This window comes from Mustela putorius, unplaced genomic scaffold (genome assembly GCF_011764305.1).
Source record: "Mustela putorius furo isolate JIRA1106 unplaced genomic scaffold, ASM1176430v1.1 tig00000450_pilon_pilon_pilon, whole genome shotgun sequence".
Classification (NCBI taxonomy): Eukaryota; Metazoa; Chordata; class Mammalia; order Carnivora; family Mustelidae; genus Mustela; species Mustela putorius.
The window spans coordinates 3705150-3719512 of record NW_025421385.1 but is presented as its reverse complement, the minus strand read 5'-3'; the positions used below and the strand labels follow the sequence as shown (position 1 = coordinate 3719512).

The 14363-nt window shown below is 41.5% G+C and overlaps 1 pseudogene; it reads right to left on the bottom strand.

Moving 5' to 3' along the window:
- Nucleotides 1-8021: 8021 nt before the first annotated feature.
- Nucleotides 8022-9241, bottom strand: LOC101680332 (annotated as a pseudogene).
- Between the last annotated feature and the right edge of the window lie 5122 nt (nucleotides 9242-14363).

Below are 14363 nucleotides of genomic sequence, written 5' to 3'. Positions count from 1 at the left end.
TTACATTTACTCAATTGTATCCCTTTCCACCAGAATAATTATTTAGAAAATTCCTGGAAGTGGTAGTGTAACGGCCTATTTAGCCAGAGCAATGTCATCCGGTTAAACAGTGATTTTGTTGTTTATGCAGTAAAACTTAATCTGCCCCCCCCCCCAGGGAACTTACTTAAAAGCAAGTCCCAGAAACTAGTCCCAGGTAACAAAGCCCAAATACAAGGGTGGGTCAGGCCAGGTGGAGATATTCAATCAGTGGGGGCACATAATGTCTCCTTCGCTACCAAGGAATATGGGCCCCACCTTTTTGGGGCACCTTTTGGGCACCAATTCTGACCGAGGTGATAGGCTAGTTCAAATATCTACTACAGGGTAAACTGTAATTTAGTTAGTCACGTGTGACCTGGCATGACTGTGCAGCTTAGGGAAGGTCCCTGTGTGTTACAATCTCATTGGCCACCTGTGCATGGCCAGGCCCAAACACATGGCCTTTGCCCTTAAAAGCTAGTCTGTAAGGCAGGGAGAGGTCGCCTCTTTGTAAGAGATGGCCCTGGCCGGTCAGTTTGATTCTCGATCCTTGGCGAGAAATAAAGCTTTGCTTGACCTTCACTTTGTATCAGTCTCGCTCCTTTAATCACAGACCCATTATTGGGGGACCTTCCAGTAGCATTCAAAGTTGGCATCACAAAATAAAGTAGAATAAACTTAAGAAGACTTGTGAGACCTACATGAATAAAGCTACGAAACTGTACTGAGAATCCAAACTTGAATGACGGAGACAGCACAGGGGTAGCCATGTTACTGATCAATTTTATATTTGAAATGCATTGACTATAACCAAAATAGAATAATGATTTAACACAATTCCAACAGAATTTTAATATATAAATTTATCACAAGGTTTTATAATGTTTTAAATCTGAGTAAAATCTGAATTTCCAAAAAGAATAATTAGCTAACGAAATAACATTAAATTTTAAATAACTCTGAACTTCCTTCATTGGGCAACTATTTAAAGCTAGTTTTTAAATCAGCACGGATTTTAGATTGTGCAGAGCATAGTGCTGGAAACTTAGGCTCTATCACAGTCTCTGTCCTTAACACAGCTCAGCACTTACCTGGAGCACTCAATTTGATGCTAAAAAGAACATTGCTTAGCCAGAATATGCATAGGTTGACCAGGATAGAGAAAATTCATGTTAGAAATGTCTTCAGATCAATAGAGAAGGAGAATTGTGATGGTGTAGTTCTCCATGAGAGCAGGCTACCTGCACAACAGTAGATGCTCAAGTTGGGATTATCCTAAGAGGAAGCAGTTCTCGTGGTACGGGGACTTTGTGTGGTGAGTTCCTTCTCCCGCAGCAGTTAGGCGCATCTCACACACACACACACACTAATCATCTTTGGATGGATGGATGGATGAGTGAATGCAGACAAGATCAATGTCCTTTGAACACTAAGTGTCTGTGACTCAAAAAATGTTGTGTCATTTAATTTTATAACCATTTTCAGGATTATTCAAGAATCAGGCTGAAAACCAAGTCTTACTAGGGCAATAGTATTTTCCAGAGAAACAGAAGCGATAAGATAAATGAAACAATAATATATATATATATATAATATTATATATTTTATTTTATATAATATATGTATATGTATGCAAGCTCATTGAAAAAACTCACACTTACGGGACGCCTGGGTGGCTCAGTTGTTTGGGTGACTGCCTTCGGCTCAGGTCATGATCCCGGAGTCCCAGGATCGAGTCCTGCATCGGGCTCCATGCTCAGCGGGGAGCCTGATTCTCCCTCTGCCTCTGCCTCTGCCTTCTACTCTGTCTGCCTGTGCTTGCTCTCTCTCTCTCTTTCTGACAAATAAATAAAAATAAATTAAAAAAAAAAAAACCTCACACTTACATGGTCAATTGATGACAAAGGAGGCAACAATATATAATGGGAAAAGACAGTCTCTTCAATAAACAGTGTTGGAAAAACTAAACAGCTATATGAAGAAAGAAAGAAAAAAAAGAAAGAGAGAGAAAGGAACGAAGGAAGGGAGAAACTGGACCATTTTCTAGCACCATACATCAAAATAACTCAAAGTGGATTAAAAATAAAATGTGAGACATGGAACCATAAAAATTCAAGAAAAGAAAACAGGCAATAATTTCCCTGACATTGGCCACAGCAACATTTCTTTAGATATGCTTCCTAAGGTAAGGGAAACAACAGCAAAAATAAATTAAATATATTTATTAGAAATTAAATATATTAAATAGAAATATATCAAAATAAGAAACCTTTTGCACAGTGAAGGAAACAATCAACAAAACAAAAAGGCAACCTATTGGAGAAGACATTTGCAAGTGATATCATTGATAAGGGATTAATACCCAAAATATATAAAGAGCATACAACTCAATGCCCCCTCCAAAACAAACAAACAAACAAACAAAAAACCACAAACAATCTAATTTAAAAATGAGCAGAGGATCTAAAGAGACATTTTTCCAAAGAAGACATACAGATAGTCAATAGACACATAAAAATATGCTTAACATCACTTATCAACACAGAAATGCAAATCAAAGGAGCAATGAGATATCACCTGACACCTGTCAAACTGGCTAACTAAAATCAGAAATAGAAGAAATAACAAGTGTTGACAAGGATGTGGAGAAAAAGAAACTCTTGCACTGTTGGTGGGAATGCAAACCGCCGCAGCCACTGTGGGAAATAACCTGGAGGATCCTCAAAAAAATTAAAAATAAAAATACCATATGATCCAATAATTCCACCACTGGGTACTTACCCAAAGAACGTGAAAACACTAATTTGAAAAGACATATCCACCCCTATGTTTATTGCAACATTATTTGCAAGAGCCAAGATATGGAAGCAACCCAAGTGTTTGCTAACAGATCAACAGAGAAGGAAGATGTGGTGTGTGTCATATATTGTACTGCCTCCCCCCCAAAAAGGTGAAATCTTGCCATTTGTGACAACATGCATGGACCTAAGTGACAATGTGGGTGCTGGTGAAATAAGTCACACTGAGAAAGACAAACACTGTATGATGTCACTCGTAGGTGACATCTAAAGAAAAAAAATTAGTAAATAAACAGAAAGAATCGGGCTTGTAAATACAGAGAGCAAACTGACGGTTGTCACGAAGCAGGGAGGTGAGCGGGGTAGACAGAGTGGGTGAGGGGAGCAGGAAGACACCAGCTTCCATTTATGGAATGAATACGCCGTGGGGATCAAAAGCAGCACGTAAGGAATATCGTCAGTTATGTCGCAGTCCTGTTGTATGGTGACGGATGGTAGCTACACTCGGGTCAAGCACACGGTATCACAGTATAGAGGAGTTGACTCGCTATGTTGCACACCTGAACCTAATGTAACATTGCCAACCATAATCAGATAAAAAATTTTGTTAAGGGCAGGGGGTGTGGTGTGTGTCTAAGAGTAGGAATGACTGTATGGTGTGTTTGTGCAAGATGACATACAGTATTATTTAAATTGTTCCCCAATTTTATGTTTAATTATCATTTTTACTGCTCTCTGAGGAATTCAGTTGGCGAAATAACTTAGCTAAGGATTAATTTCTCTAAAAACTTTCTGCCAATCCAATATAGAGTTTCCATGGCATCTTAGAGAAAGAACATGACTGTTGGACCTCACTTGGCACTCAACATTGCTCTGTGGCAGAATTATGTCTAGACTAAATGGGAAACTTTGTAGAAATGAACAGGAAGACAAGATGAAATCAGAAATGAGCCATTTTTCTCTGCAACTGCCCGAGGCTACTCACTTACATCTGTAAAATATGCATAAACAGTTAATGAAAATGTAGGGTCCTCCCGAAGAAAAATCAGAATTCAAGCGTGGGAGAAGCTGTCAGCTTCACGGCCCAAGAGCCCTATAATATTAACCTCTATGCAAGTTTAAATTGTACCTCTGGTACTGAGATTATGGAAATACGTCCCACAGCATGAGCATCAGAGAGAGTTTGAGTATTTCTGCATTCCGAACACTCTCAAATAGGTTAATATATAATGAACAGAAAATTTTAGTCTTGCAAAAAATATTAAGTTCCATATAATATTTGGGTGGTCCAAATTTGGGAATATATACTATAGATGACCAGGTTATCAATAAATCCACCATAAGAAGTTTGAAAAGTCAAGTCAGATAAAAATACTGACCAAATAACCTGGGCTTATTCAAAACAGTAAGTTAAAGTCATCTCCAGTAAGGGACGTTTTATAAGAGACTTCGATTTGTAGAATTCTATTTGTAGAATTCCTTCCGTTCTGGAGGGAAAGGAGAAGAGAAGACCTCTCAGTGAAAGTAGATTGAAAACTATGATCTCTGTTCAATGAAAGAAAGTTCCCGCTGCCTATTTAAGACTTAAAAACATGAAATTTTATTCATAGAAAACCCTCCCATTCCCAGTGCTCTTAAATTAAACTTTAAACTTTATGAACTTCTGATGAAGTCATATTCAAATATTCAAGTATAAGATTATGCATGCATATGATCTATATAAGTAACTACATGACCTTAAAATCAAAGTCAATTTTAGTGAGTCAGAATAAATCAGATTATCACTGGAATATATCCTGCATTTTGCTCTCTCTCTCTCTCACACACACATACATTGTGCTCATATAGATCACGTAAGCATAATGATTAACATAGATGAACTTAAACACTTAATTTGAATATAAACTTTCTCAAGAAAATGGCAACGTAAGCTCAGATTTACCCAAGCATGGTACTATCTTTCCTTACAATTTGTTGTTGTTGTTGTTATTCCTCTATTATGTGAAGACTCTATGCAGAGTTAAAACAATACAATCTGGCCCCTGATCGTTCCAGGAGTCTTTGAGTGTGTTGTACAGGAGCAGCAGCTCTCCAGGGGACAGAAGTGGTTTCATTAGTGATGTTGAAGAGAAGGAGGAGAAAACATGCGAAAAATCACTGGTGGAAACCAAGTATCAGGCTTCTAGTCTTCGAATAGTGGAGGCAACACACAAGCACGGCCCCTCTCCTTCCAAAACATTGCAAATACCATGACTGAGCGCAAAGTCAAGCCCAACAGTCGTGTTCTTTCTCAAAGAGGCATCCACCCAAACAACAGAGAAAACTAGACGGAAACAACACTGGACTGTAAACCAGGGTATGGCTGGGGAAAACCACCGGCCATACCCTGCTGCTCCCCACACCTTCCACGCGCAACCCACCAGCTGCTTCCTAGCCCAGCGCCTCCGACGCCAGCCAGTTCCTCTGCAATCTTCATCTTTGCACACAAGCTTTCAATATGCATTGTAGGGATTACTCTGAAATCCCAACAGAGAAAGCAAGACACCAAAAACAAAGGGGGAGCAATAAATGGAAGTTTTAAACCCCCATTAAATGTGTTTATTGGTTCCTTCAGAAATTCTGGATAGCAGTTGTTAATGGACACAACAAGGCTGCCTCGCAAATGTGTCAGTGTCTGTTCTCTGAGAATCAGAAGTTGGGAGGGGGTGGGGGTGGAATTTTCTGGGGAAAGCCCATGATGGTGAAAGCGAGGGAGTCAGACAGGTGGCCAGCGTTCAGAGGACAGTGCGGGTCATCTTGGAGAAGGAGGAGGACTGGGTGAGAGAAGCCTGAAATGGGGAATTCCTGATTCCCTCGGCAGGAGAGGCCAGTACAACCGTGAACGTTAGAGGATCCCCACATCAAATGAAAAAGTTGGGGCTCCAGCTCACTCCCTCCACACTGAATGGGAAGGTTCTGGTTCTAGGGCCTTCACGATGCCCACTCATTGGCTGGGACAGCTTGGAGAGAGTGTGGCCTGCGTAAAGAATGCACAGTCCCACAGAGAGGTAGCAGGACACCTCAAGAAGACAGATGTGTGCCCAAGAGCAGACACTGGCGGCTCATGAAGATGTGGGTATATTGCGAGAGCAGGTAGCTCGTCCTTTAAGGGCCCTTTTCTTGTTCACTGACCGCTTTCACTTCGCCTCCACTCAGACTCACAGAGGTTCCGATGGCCAGTTTACGAAGGAGACAAAAACCAGAGCCTGGATTGCCCATGATACTCCGTAGTCTGTTATGCTGCTGCAGAGCTGTGGTCCCACAGAGGGATGGCACCGAGAAACATCACTGAAAGGAAATCCCCCAGGGAACACTTTCAGTAGCCCATCGGGTTTCTGATTTGCCTGGACTGAAAACCCGCCAGGTGTGGATCTGTGTGGAGTCATAGTGAACAACTAACATTCTGTTCCCATGAGCAGGAACTTGGAATAAAAGATGGAAATACAGATGACCAGCACTTCCCAGGAAAAGACCTGTAGATGGACCCTCAGGATGTGTATGATGTATGAAGGCCTTGTGTGCACACTCACCCAAGTGCACCCACTAATGAGGAGACCCTCAGAAATCAGGTGGACAAAAAGATGTTCTGTGCATGCCACACATTTCCTCATTCCCCGTGGAGTTTGCAGACGCACATGTAGAAAGTGGCCCGGGTGGCAGGAATGGGAGCTGAGCAGAACTTTGACAACCTGGACTTCCCCTCGCCAAGGCTTATCTGGTAGAGACTCAGCGGGTTGCCCAGCCTGCCCATAGCGGGGGCTGCCCAAGTTCCCAGCCAGGCATCATCCCCAGGAGAAGCAGCCAGCCATCTTGGGGCAGCTTGGTTATCCTGAAGCCTTCCTTCAGGTTTTGTCCTTATCAGAGTAGACACTTAACCTACCTATGAACGTGCCTTCCTCACCCACAGTGCTTCAGCCAGAACCACCATCCCAGGCTTGCTGGAGGCCCTTCTCACTGCCATCGTATTCCACAATCCACAGCATCTACCAAGAAACCCCTTTTATTTTCAGGAGGAAAATTGTTGCAATGGGCTCCCCCACCGCCCCACACAGTTCATTACTTTTGCCACATCCAGAAGCTGTTTGTCTTGTAGAAGTTTGGAATGGCCAGTTGAAGAATCATTGCACCAACTGGAAACATGCCGTGCAGGTTTAGAAAATCACACTCAAAGATGTGATCAGCGCTTTCACCCAGCAACCCACATATAGGCCATGTTAGTGTCCCGTTGCTGCACAGCACATTGCTACAGACGGAGCAGCTTCAAATGATAAGCATTTCTTATATCAAAGTTTCCGTGGGCCAGTTTAGCTGGATCCTCCAGGGTCCAGGGTTTCACAGGGTCAGGGTCTCAGGGTCTGACAGGGCCACAATCCAAGTGCAAACTGGGATTGGGCTCTCTCTAAAACTCACAGCTCCTTGCTCTTCCAAGTTCATGATATTTATTGGCAGAATTTATTTCCTTCCATTTGTAATACTCATGGTGATTTGCTTCTTCAAGGCCAACAGGGAAGAGCAGCTCTGCCTCCGAAGCTCGTCAAGGGACTCACCTGATAAGGCCATACCCACCAATAGGCTTTCCGTTAACTCAAAATCTATTGGTTCAGGTCTATGATTACTTCAGAAAAAAATCCCTTCGCCTTTGCCATATAATGTAACCTCACATGTGTGTAATATCCTTCATGTGCACAGGTCCACCCACATTGAAGAGAAAGGGCTCTTACCAGGGGCACCACATTACATTTCTGACTACCACAGGTGCCATCCACAGGGCCAGGATGAGAGACCTTGTGGGTTTAGAAGTTTTACTCCCCTGGGAAGCATGTAGCACCAGCTGGACTGCATCAGAAGGGTTTCTGCTCAAAGGCAGAAATGTGGTTCCTACAGCAGCCATGGGGGAACCAGCTCTCCAGGTTACGGGCAATAACTTCATACACACCTCTGCTCTGCAGACCTTCTAAACTTTTAGTAATTGATTTCCTACATTAAATCTCCTTCCATTTGTTATATCTAACATGGCTTCTGTTTCTCTATTTGGACATCGACTGAAAAAAAACCATAATTTGTCCATAATGTAGGCTCAAAAAATGTTAGCCTCTTCCTGCTCAAGAGATTGGGATTTACTGTCTTTTTTAGGCAATACATCTCTCTTTTTTTTTTTTTTGGCTGGATACAGTATACTTTATTGATGGTACATGACAAGGTAGGGCTCCCCAAGCCCCTCCCCTTCTTCAGGGGGTCTGGGATGGAAATAGTGGAGGTTGAGAGATTCTCAGTGTTTTGGGGGATAAGTTGGGGCAGGGATTCCCCAGCAGCTGAGGGCCTCTCTCTTCCTCTTGCTCTGGCTGGGGCTGGTGGTTCAGGGGGCTCTTATTCCTTGGAGGCCATGTGGACCATAAGGTCCACCACCTGGTTGCTGTAGCCAAATTCATTGTCATACCAGGAAATGAGCTTGACAAAGTGGTCATTGAGAGCAATGTCAACCCCAGCATCGAAGGTAGAGGAGTAGGTGTCACTGTTGAAGTCACAGGAGACAACCTGGCCCTCAGTATACCCCAGGATGCCCTTAAGGGGGCCCTCTGATGCCTGCTTCACCACCTTCTTGATGTCATTATATTTGGCAGCTTTCTCCAGGCCGCAGGTCAGATCCACAACAGACACGTTGGGGGTGGGGACACAGAAGGCTATGCCAGTAAGCTTCCCATGCAGCTCAGGGATGACCTTGCCTACAGCCTTGGCCGCACCAGTGGAAGCAGGGATGATGTTCTGGGCAGCCCCTCGGCTGTCATGCCACAGCTTCCCAGAGGGGCCGTCCACAGTCTTCTGGGTGGCAGTGATGGCATGGACAGTGGTCATGAGTCCCTCCACAATGCCAAAGTTGTCATGGATGACCTTGGCCAGAGGAGCCAAGCAGTTGGTGGTACAGGAGGCCTTGCTGACAATCTTGAAGGAGTTGTCATACTTCTCATGGTTCACACCCATCAGAACGTGGGGGCATCAGCAGAAGGAGCAGAGATGATGACCCTCTTGGTCCCGCCCTTCAAGTGAGCCCCAGCCTTCTCCATGGTGGTGAAGACCCCAGTGGACTCCACAACATACTCAGCACCAGCATCGCCCCATTTGATGTTGGCGGGATCTCGCTCCTGGAAGATGGAGATGGACTTCCCATTGATGACAAGCTTCCCATTCTCAGCCTTGACTGTGCCGTGGAATTTACTGTGGGTAGGATCATACTGGAACATGTAGACCATGTAGTTGAGATCAATGAAAAGGTCATTGATGGCGACAATATCTACTTTACCAGAGTTAAAAGCAGCCCTGGTGACCAGGCACCCAATACAGCCAAATCCATTCACTCCAACCTTCACCATCGTGTCTTGGGCACGTGGCTGGCACTGCACCTGAAGATGGGCTGTCTGTCGAACGGGGAAGAGCAGAGAATGGCAATACATTTCTTGATGTTGTATACACATAATCCCATGTGGTTATGTAACGACCATTAGTGCAGAAGAAGACAGAATTCCACTAAAAATGGAGTAGGTTCTTCAAGCCTTCAGAATTACACCAAACACTTGTCCCAGCATAGATCTTTATACAAGAATGGATTCTTTTTAAACTAGTAACAATCTATAAAAGAATCAAAACTGGAACCCAAGAGCATAAACATCTAGAATGCAACAGAAAGAGCTTTAAACACTGGACAGCAAAATTACCTGGCAAATTCCTTAGTTTTCACAAAAGATAGAATTAGTGGAGTCTCATGGGTGGCTTAGTTAGTTGAGTATCCGACTCTTGATTTTGACTCAGGTCATGATCTCAGGGGGTGTGGGATCAAGCCACGAGTTGAGCTCCACGCTTAGCCCAGGGTCTGCCTGAGATTCTCTCCCTCTGCCTCTTCCCCTTCCCCCACTGTTCTCTCTCAAAATGAATAAATACATCTTTTTTTAAAAAAATAGAATTAGTGATGGATATTTATGTCTGTATGTCTACCTGCATTCCTTTATTTGTCTATAATCTCATTAATTAAAAGATTTGTGATATCCTTGCACAAATTACATACAGAAACATTTTTCTCCAATATAGCATGTGTTCTGAATGTGTTGGGTACAGCACAGCATCCCTACCCTAGCAACATCCCTAAACATCAGCATGGGTAGGCCTCCCTGGCAGTACTAGCTGTCAAGAAGCTTTTATAATCATACCTCTTGAATTCTATCAGGAGCATTCATTTATACTGTGAAGAAAGATCTTGACAAATGAGCTTCTGTTCAATCTGAAAACAATTGTTCAGAAATCCAAAGTTAGTGGATTTCGTGCCACCGTTTATGAAGTTTTAAGTATATCAGTTATTCATTTAAATTAAATGCGTTCTTCCTAATGCAGCATTTGCTTAGGAATTGATAAATCCTATCACTCTGGGAGTAAACAAAGAGAGAACTGAAACAGGTAACAAAGTCAAACCAACCCACACCTGTCTCAGGGGGCTTTGGTTATCTTGCATTCTGTAGAACACTGGCACTTGAGCTGAGATTACTGCTGCCTCCCCTCCAATTACTACGCATCTACTTCTCTAGTCTTCCCACAAGAAGGTCCCCAAGGTCAGCGAAAGATTTCTCTTGTTTTTGGTTCTTCTTCTCCTTCCTCTGTTAGGAATGTCAGGTCACGGTTAAGAGAATATCATATTTTGAGATCATCTCAAAAACCATGAACTCAGCCTTGAAACAGTACATTGGGGAAGAGACTGGGCACATGAAATGATGACGCAAGTCTGGGTAAACCAGCTCAAGAAACAAGGAAACAGGAGATTTTTGATGTGACAGCCAGGACCTATCAAGACTCCATTTGGGTCACTTTTTCCTCCGCCCTAAAAATCCCATTCACATCCTCCCCTCAGATTTCCTTACACAGACACATCAAAGCAACACCATTTGCTCTCACATGTGTCTCCTGATGCAGGTCCTATTCAACACGCATTCAGAGACAACATTTGGTATCAGATTTGACTGATTTTATCAACCATAAAGCCTTGAGTCAATAGCAGGTAGAGAAATTGTGTCTTCATCTCTAGGCAGCTTATTTCCTAGACAATATCACAGTTGTGTGTGGCAAATCCCTATGTGCAACCTCTTATCAAAGATACTCATTGCAAATGAAATAATCCTATTTTTCCTGGAGAGGTTTAAATTTCTGACAAAAAGCCCACAACCCTCCTTATAATTAGGAGTTTCCCAAGTTATTGAAAATAACCAACACCAACACAGAGCCCTTATTTGACCCCTCCAATCCTATGTTAGAATATCCGTACCTAAGAACAGTTCTGCCCATCGCACTTGCATGCTTAACCAGCTCCTAAGGTTGTCTCTGAAGTCGTGGCAGATTTGCAAGCTTATACACTAACCAGCCTACATGTTTGTGTCTGCCAGCTGGACCACTGCAGCCTATTGGCATGTAGGCACTGTTAAAATGTCTAAAATTTTGTCCAGGACTTAGAGGAATTCAGGCTGCCAGAGCTTCATAAATTAAAGACTGATAACACTCATCCTACTTGGGCCTTCTCCAGCTGTGCATTCCGTTCTGCCCCATCGCCACTTGGTTTGACTTGGTACATTTCCTAAAAACAAGGGCCAGGAGTCCAGTGCTGCCAAGCTGAGAGTCGTTTCCATGTTGGATGGAAATAAGCAATTCCAATTTAATTCTCCTTTAAATCCCTCAAAATAACTTGTAAATATAACCTGATTTTCAGCAAAAGCCAGATGATTCTGACAATAGTTCCCTGATTTTTTTGTAGAAATTCAATGTGTTGATTGATTTTTTAAAAATTCATCAAATCTTTCCACTAATGGTGGTTGGATGATCAATTTTAAATCTAACCAGAGAATACACCAATTTTATTAGGCCGAGTAAAATATTACCAGGATGATTCAAGTAAAGGAATCAATTACCATAAGGCACCATTTCTCAAGACCCAGACTGTATCAGACTAGACATACTCATTTCACAGAGTTGATGTCAAAGGCTGATGTGCGTTTGTAATCACATGCATAGATTGATCTTCTAACATTATCTTCTGAAGTCCATGAAGGGAAAGCTCAGGCTTTTTAAAATTGCTTAGCCATTGTAATCTTTAATTCAAAAGCAGAAGCTCCGTCTCCACTATCTCTAGGAATTTTTGAATCTAAATGAGCTAACGTACCAAACCAGTGTATTGACCATTCTTGTTCCAAGACTTCAAATCAATAAACTCTCCAAATCTAATAGTTTCAGTAATAGAACTGTTCAATCATTCACTCACAGAAATAAGGAAGCATGTCGTTATGGTCTAGAGCAGCTTAAAAGATAATTAAATCAACACCATTCATCTTCCTGAGGATTGCCTGGGAAAGATGAGAGAAATAAATAAAAGATTGAAGACAAACTCCAAACTTATTTAGTGAAACATTCTGTCTTTCTGTAGGATTCCAATGCATACAAAGAGAACACCATCCACAATGATTTTCCAACACTTTCTCTTCCGTTTACTCTCACAACACCGACTATAGTTAAGGGGAAGACAGAATTAATGGAACAGCTTTTCAGTGCATACACTCATGTAATTTCCCACACAAGGCCACCACACTACGTAAATACGGGAGGCACCATGCAACCTTGTAGTCTCCCTGAATGACACTCTCTGTTGTGTAGCACCTCACCCACTTACAATTTTAAGACAGGAAATCAGAAAGAATGAAAGCACCCTAAAACCAAACTTGCCTGGTTAAATTGAGAGTGTTCCAAGATTTGCTTAAGTTCTACAAATTTTTATTTAGAAAACAAATGGGTCTCCTGGGAATTTTTAATAAATTTAAATATTTTAGTTAATTCAAGCCAAAACATCAGTGAGCTTTTATTCATATTTACCAGTACTCAGTGTTTAAGAATATTTAAGAAAAGAATTTTCAAAATCATTGCCCATTAGTATCTCTGAGCCAAGCAGGGACGGGGTGGTGGGGGGTAAAGGATAAAACGTTATAATCCTCTGTGCAATTTGGGGGGTCTACAAGTAAAATGTTTAGAGACAAAATAAGGGTGTGTAGACATTTTATAACAGTCCTGTTTTCTTCCTAAGTAAGCTGAAAGTGGGTTACTTTAAAGTAGCTAGGTGAAACTGATAGCAGTTATACAAGAAATGGGAGGGACAGATTAGGATTCTTTTGTTCTTGTAAGGTATTTGCACTACCCAAGAAGCAGTTTGCTGTTATTTGAAAGCAGATTTGTGTTAGTCGTAAATGTATATGCAAAGTCTAGAGCAACTGCTGACAATAGTTATGAAAGAAGTATAACTGCTATGAAAGGGGGAAAAGCTAACCGTATAAAATGCTGAATTAAAATTACAAAGAGCAAAAAAAAAAAAAAAAAAAAGCGGAAGACAAATATAGGAACAAAGACAAAGTGCGAAGAATGGAAAACGGTAACAAACATGGTAGATGTCAATCCAACTATATCAACAATCACTTTATATGGCCATGGTCTATGTACCCTGACTGAAATACAGAGACCATCAGACTGGATGAAAAAATAAGACCGAACTATAAATTGGTCTACAAGAAACCCACTTTAAGTATAAACACATATAAATTAAAAGTAAAAGGTTGGAGAGAGATATACTATGCTGACACTAAACAAGAGAAAATAGGAGTAGGTATATTAATTTTACACGGAGCAGACTTCACAGAAAGGTTAACACTAATAAAGAGGGGCATTACATAATGTTAAAGGAGTCAAGCCTCCAAAAATATATAATAATCCTTAATATGTGTGTGCCTAACAGTAGAGCATAAAAATAGGTGAGGCAAAAATTGCTAAAACTGCAAGAAAAAAATAAAAGATTGCACTATTATGCATGAGACTTTAACTCTATTCTGTCAGACGTGGACAGACCCAGAAGCAGAAAGCAAGGTCAGGGTTGACCTCAACAGCAGCATTGTTCAGCTAGGTACCCTGGGTAGCAACTGCCACTCCATCCAACATTAGCAAATACACACTCCTCGGCCCCAGGGACATTCACTAAGATAGACCACATTCTGGGCCATAAAACACACAAGGATAAAAATCACTCCATGTCTGCTGTCAGACCACATTAGAATTTCCTAACTACGTGGAGATTAAACCACACCCTTCTACATAACACATGGGTTAAAGAAGACATCCTAAGCAAGATTAAAGCTTTTTTTTTTTAAACTAAAATGAAAACAAAATACAACTTTTCGAAATGTGTAGAATACAGTACCAACAGTGGAAGAAAGCTTGAACGATTGAATGCATATGTTTGGAAGTAAGGAAGATAACCAAAAATCTAAGCTTTCACCTTAAGCAACTTGAGAAAAAGAGAACAAATTAAATCCAATGTAAGCTCAAAAAATAATAACAATTAGAGCAGAAATCAATGAAACTGAAAACAGGAAATCAATAGAGAAAATCAACAAAACCCAAAAGTCATTTTTGGAAAAGATCGATAAAATTGACAAGCTA